Raw genomic sequence first — 20,080 nt, forward strand, 5'->3', positions numbered from 1 at the left:
CACACACACACACACACACACACACACACACATATATATATATATATATATATATATATATATATATATATATATATACACTGAAGCTGTTCAGGGAAGCAGAACAAAGTCTGTAATGGAGGTCCTTAGTCCGTCTTTTCCTGGAGTGAGAAATAGCAGAGTCTGAAACAATTGCTGTGGTTGGTTCCCAGTCTCCTGTGTACCCAGGCAACACTGGCATATTGCTAGGAGTCAGGAATGGGGATTCATGATTTCTCTCAGAGCAGCTTCCTCTCAGAGCATCCACTCGCTGGGCAGAAAAGGGAAGACATAGCCCAGGACAGGGGCGGGGCCTGATGTGATTCTGAATGAGTGCATAGGGGCTGGGAGAGAGGAGGCCTTCTTCAGGAGATTTCCGTGCTCCTCTTTACTAACTCTGAAGGCCTCTCCTGGCAGCGATCCGTGATGAAGAAACAGTCCTCTCTTGTCCAAACTGTTTTATTTGATGGAGGATGTGAACGGATACACCCTACTCAGGGTGAACCAGGGATTAAATACCTTTTGTTGGAAGGGATACCCAGGAAGGGAAGCTCATTGGCTGAATGCTCAAGGCATATCTTGATACCTCATTAGCATGGAGAACTCCAGGGTTTTTATGCTATGTGACTGATTGCCACGGTCCTCAGTGGGGTGGCAGGGTTATATGTTCCAGAACAGGTAGAGGCAGGCAGGGAGTGGCCTCACTCCTACCATTCTCAATTCTGAGATTCCTGGGGTCTGAGCTCACTCAGCCTTACCAGTTCTTCTGTCTGGTAGTATGGTCCACTTGCCCCACACTGAGTTCCTTGTCAAAGTCATAGGAGTCATGATTACAATTAGATGTTATATGGCTCCATGTTTATAAGTATTTATTCAATGACTACTTACAAAATGTATACCTTCCAAAATTCATAAATATTATCATAATATATTCTGGATGAATATCACAAACAAAAATTGAAAACATTAGTTACATTTTATAAATGTATTGTTAATAAATATTTAAGAGACATTTAAGAGAAAGTCAAAATTCTGCAGGGTCAACACTTCTGAAAATCAAAATATGTGCTTAAGGTTCCACATTGTTTGCCAAAGTTGTACTACACTTTTCAGTGGTAGCATTTGAACACATTTTCTTTTTCTGAATGCACAATTACAAAGCCAAGTCAACCATGTAAAACCATAAAGTTAAGCTCTAACTATTCAAACTAAGCTCCAATCCTTGTGTGAGGTGTGAAAACTCGGCGGGATCCATGGTGGACATGTTTGCTTGCCTTGGAATCCATCCCTCTATACTAATGGTGGCAGAGATGATTTCCTGGGCTCAACACAACAGAATGAAGCCAGCCTCTTGCAACTGGGAATGTGTTCCTGATTTGTCAACATCATGTAAACTGACCATGTGGAGTGAGCAAGCTTTAATGCTGGAAGACCAGTAAGACAGGAGGATGATGCTAGAGCTACCCTGGGAGCTCACCAGGCTGTGCAGAGTGGAAACTTGAGGATTTGACTACCAAAAGAAACAAGTAGATTATTTGTTTTATTTTCTTATCTATTATACCCCTTGACATTATGTACATTTGTTCTAATATTTGCTGTAGACCTGACTGCTATAGCCCTGACATGGCAGAAAATTTCTGTTGCCTCCCAGACAAGTGGTAGTTAGCAAATTTTCATGTTGTTTTTTGTTTTGTTTTGTTTTATTTTCATTCTCCTAATAGTTTTTTATTGCTCTTTCTAGAAGACTTTTTATACAGATAAAAATACACATACATACATACAATTTTTAACATTCTTTTATCTATTTTTGCTATTAATGACTGAGTTCCCTTAGCTAGTCAAAATATCTTTTTGATTTATGTATAACTATAGGGCTTTTAAGAACAGAGCCTGACAAACTATGTGCTAACCTTGCTTGAGAAGGATGTGTATACACACACACACACACACACACATACATATACACACACACGCTGAGACACACCAAAGAATTCTTCCCTCCAACACTTGAAGACTCTTGCTTGCTTGCCTGTATTAGAAGCCCTGTCCAGGTATGTTGGTAGTTATATTTCAGGTATCTGGATACCACCTGAGATAGTAGATGGTGCTCTTAGCCCTCCTTACCTGGCTAGTCCTACGTCAACTTTACACAAGGTAGAGTTGTCTGAAAGAGGGAATCTCAACTGAGAAAATCCCTCCAATGAGAAAGAGGAAGCCTGAAGGACATTTTCTTAAGTATTGATTGGTGTAGGAGGGGTCCAGGTCATTGTGGGTGTGGCCACCCTTAGCTGGTGATCCAGGGATCTTTAGGAAAGCAGGCTGAACAAGCCACTGGGAGCAAGCCAGTAAGCAGCAATCTTCCATGGTCTCTGCATCAGCTCCTGGCTCCAGGATTCTGCCCTGACTTCCTTCAGCAATATAGTATGGCTTTTGAGCTGTAAGATGAAATAAGCCCTTTTGGTCATGGTGTTTAGTCACAGCAATGGAAAACCTAGTTAAAATAGACCCTGAAAGGGAGTTGAGCATCACAATGGTAAAAGAGTCTAAGAAGCTGATGGAAAGCACACACAACATGCTGGGCCGCACCCTTGTGGTATATCACTGTGTCTGCTCTGCAGCCATGTTTCTCACCTCTCCCCTCTGTACTATAAATGGTCTGTGGGTAATTGCTCTGCTTAAGGAAAATGTCTGCTTATAGAGGAATTTAGCAAGCTCTACTAAACAAGCTTAATATAACCAATCAAAATATGTCACTCTGCGTTGCTATGTGGGGGTGAGGAAGCAGGCAAGGGGACAGAAGTGGTATAAAATTCTCTGCTTAACTGAATGAAGCTCCCTCCTGGGATTGATGTTGCCTAGGCCTGCTGCGTTCATGCAATAAAGTTGCTTCCTAGCTTCCAGCCTTGTATCTCTTCTCTTGGTCATTTCCTACATCACCATGGTTCCAGGAAATGTCACACGAGACCATGAAAGCTGGAAGACTCTACAGATTCCATCATTTGAAATGGAATGGAGGCCAGGGGAAAGAGTTAGCCAGAAGCTCAGGAGAGCACAGGTGAAAAAACAGTCCTAATCCAGAGAGAGCCATCAGCATAGCTGAGCGCAAGATCCTGTGTAAATTCTCAAAGACTCAACTATGTTCTGTCATGTATGGTCAAAATCCCCAGCCATGAGTCTCTGCAGGCAGCTTTACAATAACCTGTGTGATCCAGATCAGCTGAGATGTGTCTTGCCTTTATTTGTGAATGGGGTTGATTCAGCCCTCCCCTTTGCCTGAACAGTAACTAGAACTGGAAGTGGTAAATGGAAGGAAGATACAAAGTGCTAGGTCATTCCCTCTCATAGCCCATGAGCAAGGAAGCCCAGAGAAGCCTGGCTCGATCCCAGTACACTTCTCTCCAGATGGAACCCTTCACGGTCTCCATCCCCATCATTAGGGAGGACTCTAAGCCATGCATTACTCTCCCCTGTGCCACAGACACACATCCAGTTGCCCACTTAATTGCATTTGTGTGTTACAGACATGTCACATCTTACCCATCCAAACCTCACTCTTGATCATGGCTCAAGCATGATTCCCCCTCTTCAGGAAACATCAGTAATTCTGTGGTTACACGGTAGAGGTCAGTACCTAGAAGCTGTCTTTACCTGCTTTCCTTGTCTCCCACTCCAATATCTCTTCCCCAGTATTTCCTTGGCCAAAAGGTTCTATTGGCTCCATCTTACCAACATGGAGTCTAACTTCTTCTTACCATGTTCTGAGCTACCGATACACCATCTGGAATGACCCAATATTACCTACTGTCTTGGTACTCTGTATGAGCACATCTGTGTGTACATGGAAGGTGTCCTGGAACACTGAAAACTTCTCATACTGAATTTTCTCCTCCACTTATCACGAAGAATCGGATCCCTCTATCACAGAATTGACCCTTTACTCTGTCTGGACAGGTATAACCCTGATTCTTTGCCTCACCTAGGGTCCTCCTGTGAGCAGTGTCTAACTTCCATAGGAAGCCATCTTTTATTAGCTGGGCACTGCCTTGGGTTCTGCCACAAATCGTACTTAATGAGTAAGAGAGTTACATCTTCCAGACTCCAGCAAGGCTTGGCCACTGTGGAGACTCCTCATGGGTGACATTTTACCACTGACTTATGCAACAGAGATGCATTACTGCTTTTGGAAGGTAGGCTGTAGCACCCAGTAGGCAGCCACAGCCTCACTTCAGATCGCGAGGTTTTGAACAAAAAAGAGCCCTAGTTCTCCAATCACTTTCAGAGAATGGCAAAAAGCTACATTCAAAGAACCCTGATGATAATGAATATGCTAATATGATGTCTACCGGGTTCCTACACACTTTCAAAGAAATGCCTTTGACCTTCCACATGGATTCAAAGCTTCCATTGAAGTCCGAGGGGGGTTTGGGTTTAAATAACATGAAAGTTTTTTTACATAAATGGATACAACAAGGGAGTTGTGAATTAAAAGTGAATTTCACATTGTCCCCAAAAGCTCTGACCTTGAATGAGACACACAGGTCCTAATTGGTTGCCAGTGGACCTTCTGGCCAGACAGCTGTTACCTTTGGGTAGAGTGAGCCAGGAAGCGTGTTAAGTCGTTGTCCTCTTCGCATGACAAGTGAGCTCTGGAAAGGTGGGTTCCAATGCCAGCCCTGCCACTTATAACCTGGGTGGGCTGGTTGAGCTCAGCTTGCTCATGTCTAAGAGGATTAGTGATTTCCTTGCAATCTGTATTCAAGAGGGGCTAGGCATCCAACCAATCACAACACACCAAAGGTATGGAGAACCGCCCCACCCCCACCCCTCCTGACCTCCCATTTTCAGCCCCTCCCCCTTTCCTTCTGCACATTCTGAGGAGGCGCCCAGGGAAGGGTTCTAGCAGACCTGAGCATGACAGGCACAGACTCAAGCATGACAGATATGGCAAACATTGCCCTTCCCCCTTTGCTAAACCATTAGATTATCTTCCTAAAGCCAACAAGGTCTAGACCTTTATTTGGCCGCTTCCCCCTCCTGAGACTTATCACTAAGGTCCAACCATCAAGATATCAAGGTCCATCCAGCAATCAAAATTCATCATTTTGACTAACCCAACTAAAATACCCAACCAGAACTTAGCCAACCTGTCAACTTAGCTCATTCTAACATACCTCCCCTTTCCCCCTCTTAAAATTAACACCTGCAAAGCTTTTTGCTGCTGTGTCTGCCTGATTCGGATTCAGCCAACTTGTCTCTTTGCCTTGCTGATTAAAGGATCTCTTTGCATTTGGTTTGTGCTTTGGGAATTAAGTGCTTGGGTGTGGTCTGTGTGTAATCCAGGGTTCAGAGTGGAGTTCTCACAGTGAGAGGGTCCCTTCACCCAGGATTCAGCTGGGAACAAACCAGGTGACAGGGAGTTGCCGTATCAGCCGGAGGACCTGGAGCTAAACCAGGAGAAACCAGGAATCCCTAGAGATAGAAGTCTGTGAGGAGAAGTGAAGAGAACACAGCTTTTACCCCACGCAGACATGAATTCTAAACCCACCTCACCATTGCCTGGATGTAAATCCTAGGAAAGTGCTTTGGATGTCATTATTCTTATATGTTCAAGGAGACCTATACAGGCCACTCTTCCACTCACTGAGCAAAAGTTGATGAAACTGTAGCCCATGTCTAACACTGTTCGGAATGCTGTAAAATCCATGATGAACAGAACCGACAACAGTCCCTGCCCTTGGAAGTTTAAATTCTCAGAAGAGAAACAGACACTAAACAGCACAGTCCTCCCTTGGTAACCACGGGGGCCTGGCTCTAGGATCCTTAATATAGAAATCCCTGGGAGAGCAAGTCCCTTATGTAAAATGGCCTAGTGTACGTATAATCTTCACTCTCCCATCTCCTTTAAATCATCTCTAGATTTATTACACTGATTGATAATAATAACTAGTAACAATAAGTGGTTGCTACACTGTTTAGGGAATAACGACAAGAAAAATATAAGATTTCACTTTGTTCTAATTTTTGTTGCTGTTGGTTTTGGTTTTTGAGACAGAATTTCTCTGTGTAGCCTTGACTGTGCTGGAACTCACTTTGTAGACAAGGCTGGCTTCGAACTCACAGAGCCTCTGCCTCTGAAGTGTTAGAATTAAGGGTATGTACCATCATGCCTGGATGCTTTGTTCTATTTTTTTGAGACAAGGTCTTGCTATGTAACCCAGGTTGAACTTGAACTCTCTCTTTAGTCTTGTACTCCTAGTGACCCTCCTACCTCAGCCTCAGGAGTAATCAGATTACATGAACAAGGCACCATAACCAGCTCCAGAATGAGAGGGCTTGTTTTCAAAATCATTTTTACCATGATGGGTTGGCTGAATCCATGGATGTGGAAACTAGAGATATATAAAGCACTGATATTAAAAAAATATAAAAGATGAAGCAAGGGAGGGGAGTCGGGAATGATGGGGCAGGGAGCAAAATGGTGGGAAAGTTTAGGTTAGGTGGTCAAGGAAAGCCATGGAGGAGTTAGTCATGTGGGCTTTGGAGGGAGGACATTCCCCAACCAGAGCAAAGAGCGAGCACAACGCTTCTGTCCTGGAGCTGGGCCTGGCCTCAGGAGGGATCAAAGACTCAAGGGCACACAGCGGAAGCAGCAGATACCTGCCCAGCTTTGTGCATGGGCTCAGCTGGGTACAGCTTTTATCTGTGGCATTTAAAATGATATCAGGGTTCTGGCAGGCTCTGTGGTCTCTCTTCATTTCTTTTCTTCTTTTCTGAGTGACAACAAGCAAGACTAAGCCACCTCAGGTCCCTAACCAGGAGGACTCTGTACCTCCAACCCCAGAGCAGACAGAGCCAACAGAACTATGTAATGAGTGTAATGGTACAGTCAGGGAGAGGGTGAGTACTGAGTGAGCACTGTATCTTGTACTTCTCTCCCCCTTTACAGTCTCACAAATTAGATGCCTTGGAAATGCTGTGCCCAGTGCCAAGTTGGACCTTCATCTTGAGTGGAAGATAACATGTGCTAAACAGCTCTGTCTCCTTTAAGATGAGGTACTTAGTTAAATTACCTGGCTCTGATATGGGCAGGTGGAGCTGAGTGGGAAAGGGTAGGGCAAAATATGGTGTATACTCTTCCAAACGGAACCAACCTCCTCTCTCCCAGGATCCTTCCATATACCCATTGAGTCCACCAACCTGGCCCTTACCAAGCCATAGTCTCTCAATCGACCCCCTTCCCTTTATTCACCCCTCCCTATGTCCTTCCAAGGACCCCGCTCAAACACCAACAGCTCCTGCATGAGACCTTGTCCAATGCTGCCAATAGCAAAGAGTCACCTCCCATGGGCTCTTGCAGAACTTTACGCATCACCTGACTGGAGCATCCGTACCATTCCCTTCCAGTTTCATGAAGCCTGATGTTTTCATGATGTCCTTGTAGCTGAAAACCATTGTTTAACTCATTCCTTAAAAAACAGTTTTTAATAATTCTCTAAGAATTTCATACAGTGTATCTTGATCATATTCATCCCTCTCTCCTAACTTCCCCCAGGTCCTCTCAACCTCCCTGTCCATCCAACTTTGTGTTCACTTCCCAACCCCCATCAAGTCCAGTTTGTGTTGGTCACCCACTCATTTGCCCCACTGTGTGGCCAATGCACCAGGTGTCATATGCCATTAAAGAAAACGGACTCTCCTTCTCTCAGAAGCAATCAAATGTGCGTGCTCCTCAGGTAGGGGTGGCTACCTGCCCTCCTCCATAGTGGATTTTGGTCTGGTTTGAGCTTCTAGAGATCATCTGCATCCTGTCATCATCATTTTTTAAGGCTTTGATCCAGCCTATTGGGTTTCTGACTGATGAGACTTAGCCCAGCCCCAGGAGCACTGCCACCAGAGCACTGCCACCAGAGCACTGCCACCAGAGGGTCTCACTCCTTTCTATTTGCAGGAACTTCCTGAATGGACATGTATGAAGTTGCTGTAACTAAGCTTTCAGAGCAACATTAGAACATTTGTTTCTTAGACCTCCGCAACCCAAAGAGTGATGATCTGTGGGAGGCAAGAAGGCAAGAAGGCAGTCGGATTTAGCGCAATGTCAGGAGTCTGACCCTGACTGGTTTATTTTAGGCATATTCAAGCACAGCACAATTGGGTGAAAACTTTCCTCCTGATAATTAACTAACTTCCATGTGCACAGCAACTGGGTACATAAGTTTCTTTAAGGAACAAAGTAAGCTAAATAAAGATTGAATGTGACTAACATTGAAACTCTTTGTAAAGTATATGCAACATCTTTCACAAAGTTAGGCTCTATCGATTGACCGAGACAAAGATGTCTATGAAAGGGTCCTGGGTAAGGGTCCGGTGGTCACACATAAAGCACAAAGTTTATCAGGGTAGAATGCTTGTCCCTCCCCAGCCTTCTGGGGAGATAACAGGTATAACATTCCTTCCCTTGAAGGAACAACTGTGTGTGCCAGCATTCCACATTCCTCTAGTACTTATGTGAGCGCAAGGCCCTCCATGCCTCCAGCATCTCTTCCCATTTTGCTTAAAGACAAAGTTGGGACTGTAGTAGAGGCTATGGTTGTATACATCACCTGCATGGCTAGTCTAACTATTATAAACAAGCATAACAGAATTATAAGAATATCTAGCAGAGGACCAAGGAAAGAGGAAAGCCATCTAAACCAGCACTCAAAGGTCACTTGAGAGATTGTGTTATCTCTTTATGTAGATCATTAATTTGACCATTGATAGTAAGAGAGACATATATCACATTAGAGCAGCACAAACCATGAAATTGTTGACAACCAAGATTATGACTGAACAGCAAATAATATATAGAATTTGCTCTAGTTTGTAAAATTGTGGTTCTCAATTCACCCATTTCTTGGCTAATTTCTACCAATAGGTCTACTGTAATGTTAGTAGTTTTACTAACCATACAAGTCAGTTTTGAAATTTCTCCCTGCATGCTTGTACTAACTGCCAGTACTAGTAATAAAAAACAAAAACAAAAAACCATAAAAATAATCCCTATTATTGCAAACCAACCTCATACTGTCTCCTAATAGGGTTATGCCTTTCTGACCCCTGCCAAAAGGCATTTGGATTCTATATTGACAAGCTGAGAAATAACATGTAATACAGTCAAAAAACCTAGCAGCATCATTTTGGGATTGGTAGTACTGTATCCTTGTATTCTTCCCAAGGTCTTGACTTGATGAGTTAAAGTCTTACTGTCTCCCCAAGCCAATGCTGTCCAGGTCAGATGCTCTGGAGCAGGAGCCATCTGAGACTCCATTCATTATCTGGAAAGACTTAAACATAACCCCACCCTGATGTTAGAAGAACAGTTGATCATTTCCATTGATGAGTATCTAGATATTTTCATTTAACAAAACTTAACAGACTGTGTTTCCTTTAGGGCAAAATGTTTTGAGGCAGCAAAAACAGCATCGTCATTTAAAATGAAAAAAGTGTAAGTAAGCATGGCTAAGTGTAGCATAGTATGGAATGATTTAGGTGGGTATATGACCCCCCCCTTTAAAAATGCCATTTAAGTACTTAATGGTGGTGTTCCACAATAGCTTGTCCCTGTGGATTCTAAGAAATTTCAGTAACACGATTAATATTCCATAAATTGCCAAATTTCTTAAAGCATTTGCTAATATAAGCGGGACCATTATCAGTGTTAGGTTGGAATGGGAGTCCCGGGAAGGAAAGAGGTAAAATAAACGAATGGTGGCATCCAAAATGTTTGCACGCTTGTGAGCAGAAGCAGCAGTACTATTACAAAAAAAAAATCAACTGTTGCATGAACATATTTTAAACGTCCAAATTCTGAGATACAACCAATGTTGTATGGCCAAATGGCATTAGATTTTAATCCTTGAGGATTGATTGCGCCAGCAGAGGGCAGTGGGGTGATAGAGGAGGAAGGGCAGGTTCATAGAGTGTGTTGTGCTCGTTCAGGAGGTTAGGAGAATTACTTGTAATGATTTTGCATTTTGATGAAGTTCGTGAGATTTTTGAGTGGCCTGTGAAAAAGCACTAGGGGGCAAGGAGGCCACAGCACATCCTCCTGAGCATCGGCGGATGCCAACAGACCTGGAAAGTTAGAAGGAGCAGGATTATGAGTTACAAAAAAAAAGGTTCGTTATCATATAGATGTCTGAAGGGAAAGAAATAATTGTGGAATAACATTAGTGGTGGTCCTGGGCTTAAGTCTTGCAGTTTCTAAAGGAGAAACCGTTGGAGCACAACATGCAGAGTCAGTTACAATGTTTAATGGCTGAGAACAGTCCAGTAACCAGGGTGGGTACAGTCTTTTCGTTTGTGGAGAATGTGGAATTTGTACCTAAGCACAAGCTCCTTGTCCCTCTGAAGAGTGATCTGTAAAAGCATTCACGTGGATCTCTGTGAGATTTACTAGCTGTGACTTTAGCTAAAACTCAGAGTGTCTTCAAAAGTAACTTAGAAGGGGATCTTTAGGGTGATGATTTTATGTATCCTGAGTAACATATCAACACCACCTGCCGATCACTATCAGCGTGGAACAAATAATCAGTCTTATTTAATGGCGCAGTGACTTCTGCGGTTTCTTTACCAGTAAGTCGTTAAAGACCCGTCCTTCCCATCATTATCAAGTCTATACTTTCTTGGAAGTAAGAAGTTCCAGATAATTATGACATTCATAATTTCTGTAATGCCATTACCTTGTTGTTAGGTAATGCCAGTAGGCAAAGAGGAGGAAGGAAGGATAAATAATTGATAAGGAAGTAAGGGACTAAGTCTACAAGCTACCACTTTAGAGGCAGCATTAATTAATAAGCTAGTAACTCACTCTGCTTCTGGTGTTATGTATCTTACAAAGTTTGCCTGAGAGTCTCTGGAAAACAACTTTAAAGAGCAGAGCCAAGTCCACAGTGTTGATAGTCAGATAAGGACCTGTCAAACTGATATGGCCCCAGTTTGGGTTTTGTGTTTTGGAGTTTTCTTTCTGTTTGTTTTTGTTTTGTTTTGTTGTTGTTAATTGAGGAAACATTGTTTGGGACATTCTAAGCAAGAGGATGATGGCAAATTTGTTGATGCATAATAATATCCTAAATAATTGTAAAGTGATTACCTTTTATTTTATCTGAAACTCTGTTTAAATTTTGCTCAGATTACTTAACACTAAAGTTAAGCTCTTATTTAAGCATTGATTAAATGAACAGGAGAGGAGAGCTTCATTCATATACTGAATGACCAATGCCTTGGGAAATTTAACCAGCCCAAGATTAAGTGCTTTGTGAGAACAATATTGACACATAGTGGGACTGTTTCTCATCCCTATGGTAAAACTTTCCACTGATATTGGGTCATTGACTGTTGATTGTTTAGAAACAGAATGTGAAACGTTTCTTATTATCAGGATATAAAGGGGTAGAGAAAAGGCCATCTTTCAAGTCAAATATAATAATATAATGTCCTTGAGGAATCACAGTAGGAGCGAGGAGCACTTGCAGGAGGGCCCCAAGTGCTCTCATAGTAACATGTACGCCCCTGAGATCAGGCAACAGTGGAAATTTATTATTTGCCTTTTTATGAGTTACAAAAGTAGGGGAATTCCAGTGACCAAATAAAGGTTCAATGTCCTGGTAATTGTTCCTGCAGTAGAGGCTGGGCATGTTTTAACTTTTCCCCATAAAGAGGTCATTGATTAATCCATACTGGGTCATCAAAGACCCATTTTACTTCTAAAAACTGTGTGGATGGCCCCTTGAGCAATAACCCCAATTAGGGGTGTTATACTTTTTTTACTATAATTATCAGATGATTCGTTGTAGCAATGATAACCACTGCTTGCATTTGTTGTAATATATCTCTTCCCTATAGATAATATGAAAGTCCTGGGACAATATAAGACTTCACAGGGACAAAGGGAGAATCTTAGTCCAATTTAAGACATTAGTACTTTTTAAAGAATCCTGTTGGCCTCCAACACCTTGTAAAGGCGGGAGGTCAGCTGTGAACGTTATGGTGTAGGAAGCCCTCGTTCTTAATAATAACTGAAAGATATGTCCCAGTATTTATCATGCTTCTAAATGAATAGTTGTCCATGTATGTCAACATAGGATACCCATCCTCAGGTCTTGTCCATAAAGCAAGATTTAAAGGGATTAAATCCCCTTGCAATGGATTCCATTTTTCTTCCTGAGTGACTGGATATTGTTTTTGAGTCTGGTTCATTTTTGATTGGGTGAATTTTAACCTTGAGTCTGAGGTTGGGCGTTTAAAGGATTATCATCCTTGTCAAATTTGGATTGAAGTTCCTTAGCTCAGTGTTTTCCTCTTTGACATCATGGGCAAAGGCAAGGGGCTGGATTACTAGATTTTTTTTTTTTGCACTAAATTTTCCAGTGTCCTCTATTCTCCCATTCAAATAAAGGTCCCTTCTGAAAAGCTTTTGAATAGCTGCTGCTGTGAGAAGAGCTGCCAGCATTTTGAGTGACTGGTACCCAAGTAAAAAACTCACCATGTTTTGCTGGTGCTATGGCAGCTCCACACTGATTGGTAGTTTCATCAAACTCCAGCTGCCTGATATCTACAGCTTCCCCGTGAGTTCTTTTCTGGCTTAGTGCTCTCATAACTTGGATAGGAAACTCTGGCCAAGGCTCATTGCCCTTCTATTTCAAAATGACCAGAGGACCCACAGTTTCTCCATGATCAGGAGTAGTTCTGTGGGCTTGCAGTGCATAAAAGTGTACTTGGTCAAAATACTGGGCCAAACCATTCATCTGTGTTGGAGTATCACTGTATTAGTCTACTCCCTTGAAGCATGTCTGAATTAATAGGGACATTATTGCTATGGTTTCTTTCTGTCTGTTCATCACATTCATCATAATATTTTGCTTTCCACATTAAGTATTGTCCTGGGGCTTAGGAAGCTTTAGGTACTTGTTTATTGTCCCAAGGAGTGACAATATCCCTACTTGAATGTTCCCATATCATATCAGTAAATGGAGCACGCATGCCATTGGCAACAACAGATTTTCTGAAATTCTTTAAAAACTCAAAAGTAAATTGGTAATGTTGACACACATTTGGATCTTGAGGATTTAAAATTACAGACATCAGAGGAGCTGGTATGGTAAGAGGTTCTCTCCAATCATTTTCTTGTTGATTATGTCCCCCATCTTCTCTAAGTAGTCTCTGGAAGGGAGGCAGCATAGACAGGCTTTCTGAATCAGACTAATGGGAATGAATATTGTTTTACTTGGATATAAATTTGGGGCATTTGAAAGGGGAGGCAGCATAAGAACCTAAATCAGTCTCGTTAAACATAGGAGCAGCAGCCCCTTGCCGAGATGTGTCCAGAGGCCCTTCCTCTTGATGGTCTTCCTGGAGGGGATCCAGGCAGTGCATCACTGCAGTTGAGATCAAAAAATAATTGACAGGGATTTTATCCCCTCTTCATGGTCTCTTCTCACATTAGCTCCCTACGCATTTCCAATTGGCAACATCGATGGGTCCTTGTTCAGGAAACCAAGGATTGAATTTTACGGTCACTTGTATGAAGCTTCAGAGCTTTTGCTCTGAATATTTTGCTAACAGACGTCTCAATAATGGTATAAAATGCTTTGCTCAGAAGACTGAGACGAGCCCGTATTATTTCACCCTCTCTTATGGTGAAGACTCCTCGGGTGAGAGGACTGAACTCCTGCCTTCCACTCCCACTTAAAGAAAAATTTTCTTACCTTCTCCAAATTGTGTGGTCTCTGTGACCTCCACGTCCAGCGGAGTGATGATCCGTGGGCGGCAAGAGGGCAGGTCTGTTCAGCATGACAGTAGCCGCTATTAGTTCAAACTCTGAGAGTCTGACCCCCAAGTGATTTATTTTAAGCATCCTTAAGCACAGTAGAACTTGGTGAAAAATTTCTCGGTGATAATTAGATCAATCCAGGGTGAAAAATAAAGCTTACAATAAATTTTCTTAAGGAATAAAGTAAGCTAAATGGAGATCAGAAGTCTTTCTAAAGTACATGTGATACTTTCATAAGGATGGGTTTTATATTCAATGGAATAGAATTGAAGACCCAGAAATGAACCCACACACCTATGGTCACTTGATCTTTGACAAGGGAGCTAAAACCATCCAGTGGAAAAAAGACAGCATTTTCAACAAATGGTGCTGGCACAACTGGCGGTTTGCATGTAGAAGAATGGGAATTGATCCATTCTTATCTCCTTGTACAAAGCTCAAGTCTAAGTGGATCAAGGAACTCCACATAAAACCAGAGACACTGAAACTTATAGAGGAGAAAGTGGGGAAAAGCCTCGAAGATATGGGCACAGGGGGAAAATTCCTGAACGGAGCAGCAATGGTTTGTGCTGTAAGATCGAGAATCGACAAATGGGACCTCATAAAATTGCAAAGCTTCTGTAAGGCAAAAGACACCGTCAATATGACAAAAAAGGCCACCAACAGATTGGCAAAGGATCTTTACCAGTCCTAAATCTGGTAGGGGACTAATAGCCAATATATATAAAGAACTTAAGAAGTTGGACTCCAATCAAATAACCCTATTAAAAATGGGGTACAGAGCTAAACAAAGAATTCTCAACTGAGGAATACTGAATGGTTGAGAAGCACCTGAAAAAATGTCCAACATCCTTACTCATCAGGGAAATGCAAATCAAAACAACCTTGAGATTCAACCTCACACCACTCAGAATGGCTAAGATCAAAAATTCAGGTGACAGCAGATGCTGGTGAGGATGTGGAGAAAGAGGAACACTCCTCCATTGCTGGTGGGATTGCAAGCTGGTAAAACCACTCTGGAAATCAGTCTGGTGGTTCCTCAGAAAATTGGACATAGTTCTACTTGGAGATCCAGCAATACCTCTCCTGGGCATATACCCAGAAGATGTTCCAACTTGTAATAAGGACACATGCTCCACTATGTTCATAGCGGCCTTATTTATAATAGCCAGAAGCTGGAAACAACCCAGATGTCCCTCAACAGAGGAATGGATACACAAAATGTGGTACATTTACACAATGGAGTACTACTCAGCTATTAAAAACAATGAATTTATGAAATTCTAGGCAAATGAATGGATATGGAGGATATCATCCTGAGTGAGGTAACCCAATCACAAAAGAACACACTCGATATGTACTCACTGATAAGTGGATATTAGCCCAGAAACTTAGAATACCCAAGATAAAATTTGCAAAACACATGAAACTCAAGAAGAAGGAAGACCAAAGTGTGGATACTTCGTTCCTTCTTAGAATGGGGAACAACCATCCCCCCCAACCACTTGGGGATCCATCCCATAAACAACCACCAAACCCGGACACTAGGCAGATGCCAACAAGAGCCTGCTGACAGGAGCCTGATATAGATGTCTCCTGTGAGGCTCTGCCAGTGCCTGGTAAATACAGAAGTGGATGTTCACAGTCATTCATTGGACAGAGCACAAGGTCCCCAATGAAGAAGCTAGAGAAAGTACCCAGGGAGCTGAAGGGGTCTGAAGCCCCATAGGAGGAACATCAATATGAACTAAGCAGCACCCCCAGAGCTCCTTGGAACTAAACCACCAATCAAAGAAAACACATGTTGCTTCTCTCTCTCTCTCTCTGTCTCTCTCTGTCTCTCTCTGTCTCTCTGTCTCTCTCTCTCTCTCTCTCTCTTTCCTCCTCTCTCTCTCCCACTCTTCTCTTTTCTTTCCTTCCTCTCTCCCTCCCCTCTTGTGCTTGCAGCTCAGATGTGAATTTTTAGCTCTGCCCCAGAACCATGCTTATCTGCCTGCCACCATGCTTCCCACCATGATGGTCATGGACTGCAGTCTTCTGGAACTGTGAACCCCCAATTAAATGCTTTCTTTTATAAATTGCCTTGGTCATGACGCTTTGTAACAGCAATAGAACAGTGACTAATCACTGGACCTCTAGAGTCTTTCTTAAAAGATTTCAATCTTACAGCCAGACCAAGTTAGACTAACAATCTAGCAGGGTCCCAGGAGACCCTCTGTTTCTTGTATTCCCATCTCTTTTTCTGCATTCCCATGTTCCAGCTTTAGAGGGCTTTTCCTGACTTCTTATCTACAAGTGCCCTGGCCAATGACACTTCCCATTGCTTTGTGTTTATTCATTTGTTACAACTACTCATTACCAAGCACAAGCGTTATTATATTTTCTTATTTGCTTGCTGCCCATCTCCCATACACATTATATTAAAGTCAAAAACGTATGTTTTTAACTGCTAAAACAATTCTTAAAATAGCCCCGGCATGGAATAATTAGCTAAAATCAATTGTCCATTCATGCAACAAATGTTTATTGCATACATATTTCATGTTGGTCTCTTAGAGATGATCTTGTCTCAGAATGGGAGAAAGGTCTCATTTTGAAGGCCAAATACAATTGATAGCAGGTAACTGTGACTCTGTATTAAAAAGCATTCTCGGAGATCTGAGAATCCAAACTGCATGTGGAAAAATGATTACCGATGTCAGCCATGAGTGGACAAAGAAAGCAGACACATCTAAGGGCTCCTGGTTTTATATCAAAGAAAATTGAGCTCCAGAATGAGATGGGGCACCTGGAGCTCAGACAGCACAGGAATCCCCATCATTCTGCCTGTGCCTTTTGTGGGTGGAAGGCCATTAACAGGAGAGCAGAGAAATGGAGTCTATTCCCAATTAAGGAATGCTCACTAGTGTGTTCCAGGAATCTCTAACTGCTAATCTTGGACAGTTGCATACCACAGAGCCAAGTGCCCTATGGCCAAAAGCTTTGACCAGGATGGAACCTTAATCAGCCAAGGCTGCCCGTATTTGCATGGTCATGGTTTGCACAGACTTTATTTGCATGCCAGAGATTAGAGAGCTGGAAATTATGTGTGTAGCCACTGATGCTAACACCTCAGACTGTACACCAGCCAGACTGGGCTGTATTCCTTTGCATGCTAGGAAACTGCACACAAGTCCTAACCAAAAGTGTTCCTCTAAAACGGAGACATTGCCCTTTAATACCATATATAGGTAGGAATATAATTGATCTTCGGACTGCTGTTCTCTTGCAATATACCCAATAAACTATTTCCCCTATTCTAGAGTAGATGGTAAATGCACTCACTGCCTGTGTCTGTCCGCCCCTTCCCTGCTATCATAGAGTGTACATCCTGTTGACAATACTGTTCCGTCTCTCTTTATTAGACCGGAGCTAGAGGCCACCTCTGCATGTCTTCCTCTACCCTGATTAGTATTCAGGCTCTTACCTGTTACTGGACCTTTGAGGGGGTTAAAAGGATGTAGAAGTCCCTGGCCCTGAACCAAGACTGGAACCCAATTCTGTCTGAACTCACAAGCCAGTTATTTTTAAAAACCCAAAGAGAAAAGGAAGAAAAAAAAACCCTGACTGTTGCAGTCACTGTACCAGCCAGCTGAGAGAATAGAGATTTGAAAGGAACAAAGGGTTTCCTCAAACATGCAGATCAAGGGCTTGGCTTAGGTGGAAACCAGTAACCTACCACTGTGTGCTTTATGACAGAGCCCTCTGAGGCAGCAGCCTCCTGGGTCCTGCCTCATTCCTGGCAGGGGAGATGGGGGAGCTAGGGACACTCTCCTTCCATGCTCTGAGGTCAGTAGCTGACATCTGGGCTCTAAGAACTGCAAAGTTCCTGTCACTTTGGCAAAGCAACTCCAAGCCAACCTTAAGGAAGAGTCCCAGTGTCTGCCTGTTCACTCTCTCTTTATTAGACCTGGGGCTAGAGCATGAATGCTCACTCTCCTGTCCTTCCTCTTACCATCCCTTCCATTTCACCCCTGACATTGCCTCTTGACTTAGGACAACCTTCAGAGCCTGGAAACAGGTGAGCTCTGGGGCTAAGATGGAGGGAAAAGGAAGAAGGAATCACTGACAATCTTGGACACAGGACCAAGCTTGATTCTGTCCCTCTGGAGGTATCTCAAACCAAGTGTGGGATTCTTTGTTAAAAAGTAGAGCTACAGCAGTAATCACAATATCATTAGAAGTGTTAATGGGGAACACTTACAGCGAGCAGGAATCCTGCTGAGTACTGTGTGCAGCTTGTGCTAACCAGTGTCACAGGATGACTTTCACCTCTGTGGGACCCAAGAGAAAGGTTCCGAGAAGAGCAGCAGCCTCCACAGCCTCACATTGTGAGCCAGTGGGGTCAGGATGCTGGTCAGATGACCCTGACACTTGAATTCTCCATCTAACCTAAGACACAGAAAACATGCTGACACTTCCTAGTCAGAGGGAACTGACTCACCTACTGCAGGGCCAAGCACGGGGTTGCTTTCCTCACTTGGGCCCCAGCTTCCTCATTGTTCTCAAAGGTTCCCATTCAAAAAGCATAAACCTCAGAGACTCTGTCTCGGCTAAGCCCAGCGAAGGGATGTATCTCCTTTCCTGGGAGAGAAGGGAGCCCAGGAAGCCAGAAGATTTCCCTTTCTCGGGGCCAGACTTGGTTTACTCAGCCCCCGCCTCCCCTTAGCCCTCAGGGACCAGCCAATCTGTTCCTATTGAACTCTCAGCCTCCCTTTTTCTGCCAAAAGCTGTGCCTGATTCCCGCACTCTGGCTGTATCCTGCCCAGGTATACACGTAGCCTTTTCCCTAGTGTATTTGCTTCAGCCCCAAGCTTCCTCTGAATGACAACCTTGTTCCTTTCACACAAAACTACAAGGCTCTTCATACCCTTCATGAGTCTCTAGCCTCATTACCACAGGGGCTCAACTGTGCACCCTGGCTCAGCTCCACATTCCCCTGCTTCCCTTTGAACAGGACCCAGGACAAACCAGATTTTCCACTCCAAGCTTTGTTCCTTCTTTGACTTCTCTCTTTGCCTCTTCTTTCATTTTTTTAAGCCCCCAGGCCACTCCTTCCCTATAGTCTTTTTGGATCCCATCTGTAGCACCTCCCTCCCTGCCGGTACATTGTCCACGTTGGTGCGTTTCTCCTGTGCCAGTTTTGCTTTCTCATTCCATCATGGAAGCATCAAGTGAACACGCTCAGGAACTGGATGAATTGACACAGAAGCCTAAGGTTTATAACAACCAAGTAGATGTCCAATTAAGGAACAGCCCCTTTCAGAGAAGTCGGGAAAGTTCTGTGGCATCTGTTGGGCCCGGGCCCCAGCATTTCTGTAGTGCTGCTGCTGTATTGGACAAGAAGGCATAGCAGTCATGCACCTGGGGTTCTCCCTGCAAACCTTACTCACAACTTACTAGCATGCTGCAAGGCCAGCTGGATGCTACTGTGTGTTCTGACTCTGATCTCTCTCAAGCAGAGACGACCCACTGGGCTCTGTTAAGGAAAAAGGAGCAGGACACATACTAGGTCACAGATGCTTGTGGCCAAAGATTGTGGAAGGCATGCACAATATGCTCTGTGTGGTTACGGGCAGAAGCCACGCTCTTCAGTCCTGCTTTGAGTCTCATGGCGTGTGCAGTACCAAGTGTGTTCAGAAGCAAGGCTTCCCTGAAGTTCAAGATGCAACATGCGTAAACACCGCCTGCAACCTCAGATCCGTTCCACACTGGGCTCTGAATGATGTTTTGTTGTTACACATTCAGCAGCCTTTTCCTGTTGCCAGGTTTTATTTTATACTTATTTCTGTTTATTATTTTATTATTGTTCTTTAATCTGCCAGGTTTTTTTTTTTTTTACTTAACTACCGCATGCCATTATAAGATCTCCCATGGGGTGAAACTTACAGTTTAAGAAGTTGGGATCTGTGTAATTCCAGTGAAAATCAAAAAGAAATAACTGTAATCTGGCAGGCCATAGAACTACAGCCACTTATAAGTATAGGTAGAACATATTTCTATTGTTTATAGGACATATTTTAAATGTCGACCAACCGATGATATCAGGCATGTTCAGTGTGGAATAGTTCATCAACATGGCTACCTATATAAGACCTGGGCAAGGATGTCACCAATAGACATTATAACATGGAAGAAGGAAGGATCAGGGGCCTCAGCCTTAGACAATGAACTACAGCCAACTAAGAATTGCTGAGAGTGAGAGAAACAGCC

General features: G+C 43.2%; 1 protein-coding gene and 1 long non-coding RNA gene across 2 annotated transcripts in view; both read right to left on the minus strand.

Annotated features, from left to right (window-relative positions):
* LOC110290436 (signal-regulatory protein beta-1-like) overlaps positions 1 to 20,080 on the minus strand; it is a 67,362-nt gene that overhangs the window by 31,417 nt on the left and 15,865 nt on the right. The gene's annotated exons all lie outside the window — the stretch shown is intronic.
* Positions 929 to 18,892, minus strand: LOC110290437. Its single transcript, XR_002377438.1, has 3 exons — positions 18,839 to 18,892; positions 18,072 to 18,254; positions 929 to 2,453 (listed from the first exon to the last, which is right to left on the minus strand). It is a non-coding gene; the product is annotated as an uncharacterized LOC110290437 (long non-coding RNA).

Source organism: Mus caroli, chromosome 2, assembly GCF_900094665.2.
Source record: "Mus caroli chromosome 2, CAROLI_EIJ_v1.1, whole genome shotgun sequence".
Taxonomy (NCBI): domain Eukaryota; kingdom Metazoa; phylum Chordata; class Mammalia; order Rodentia; family Muridae; genus Mus; species Mus caroli.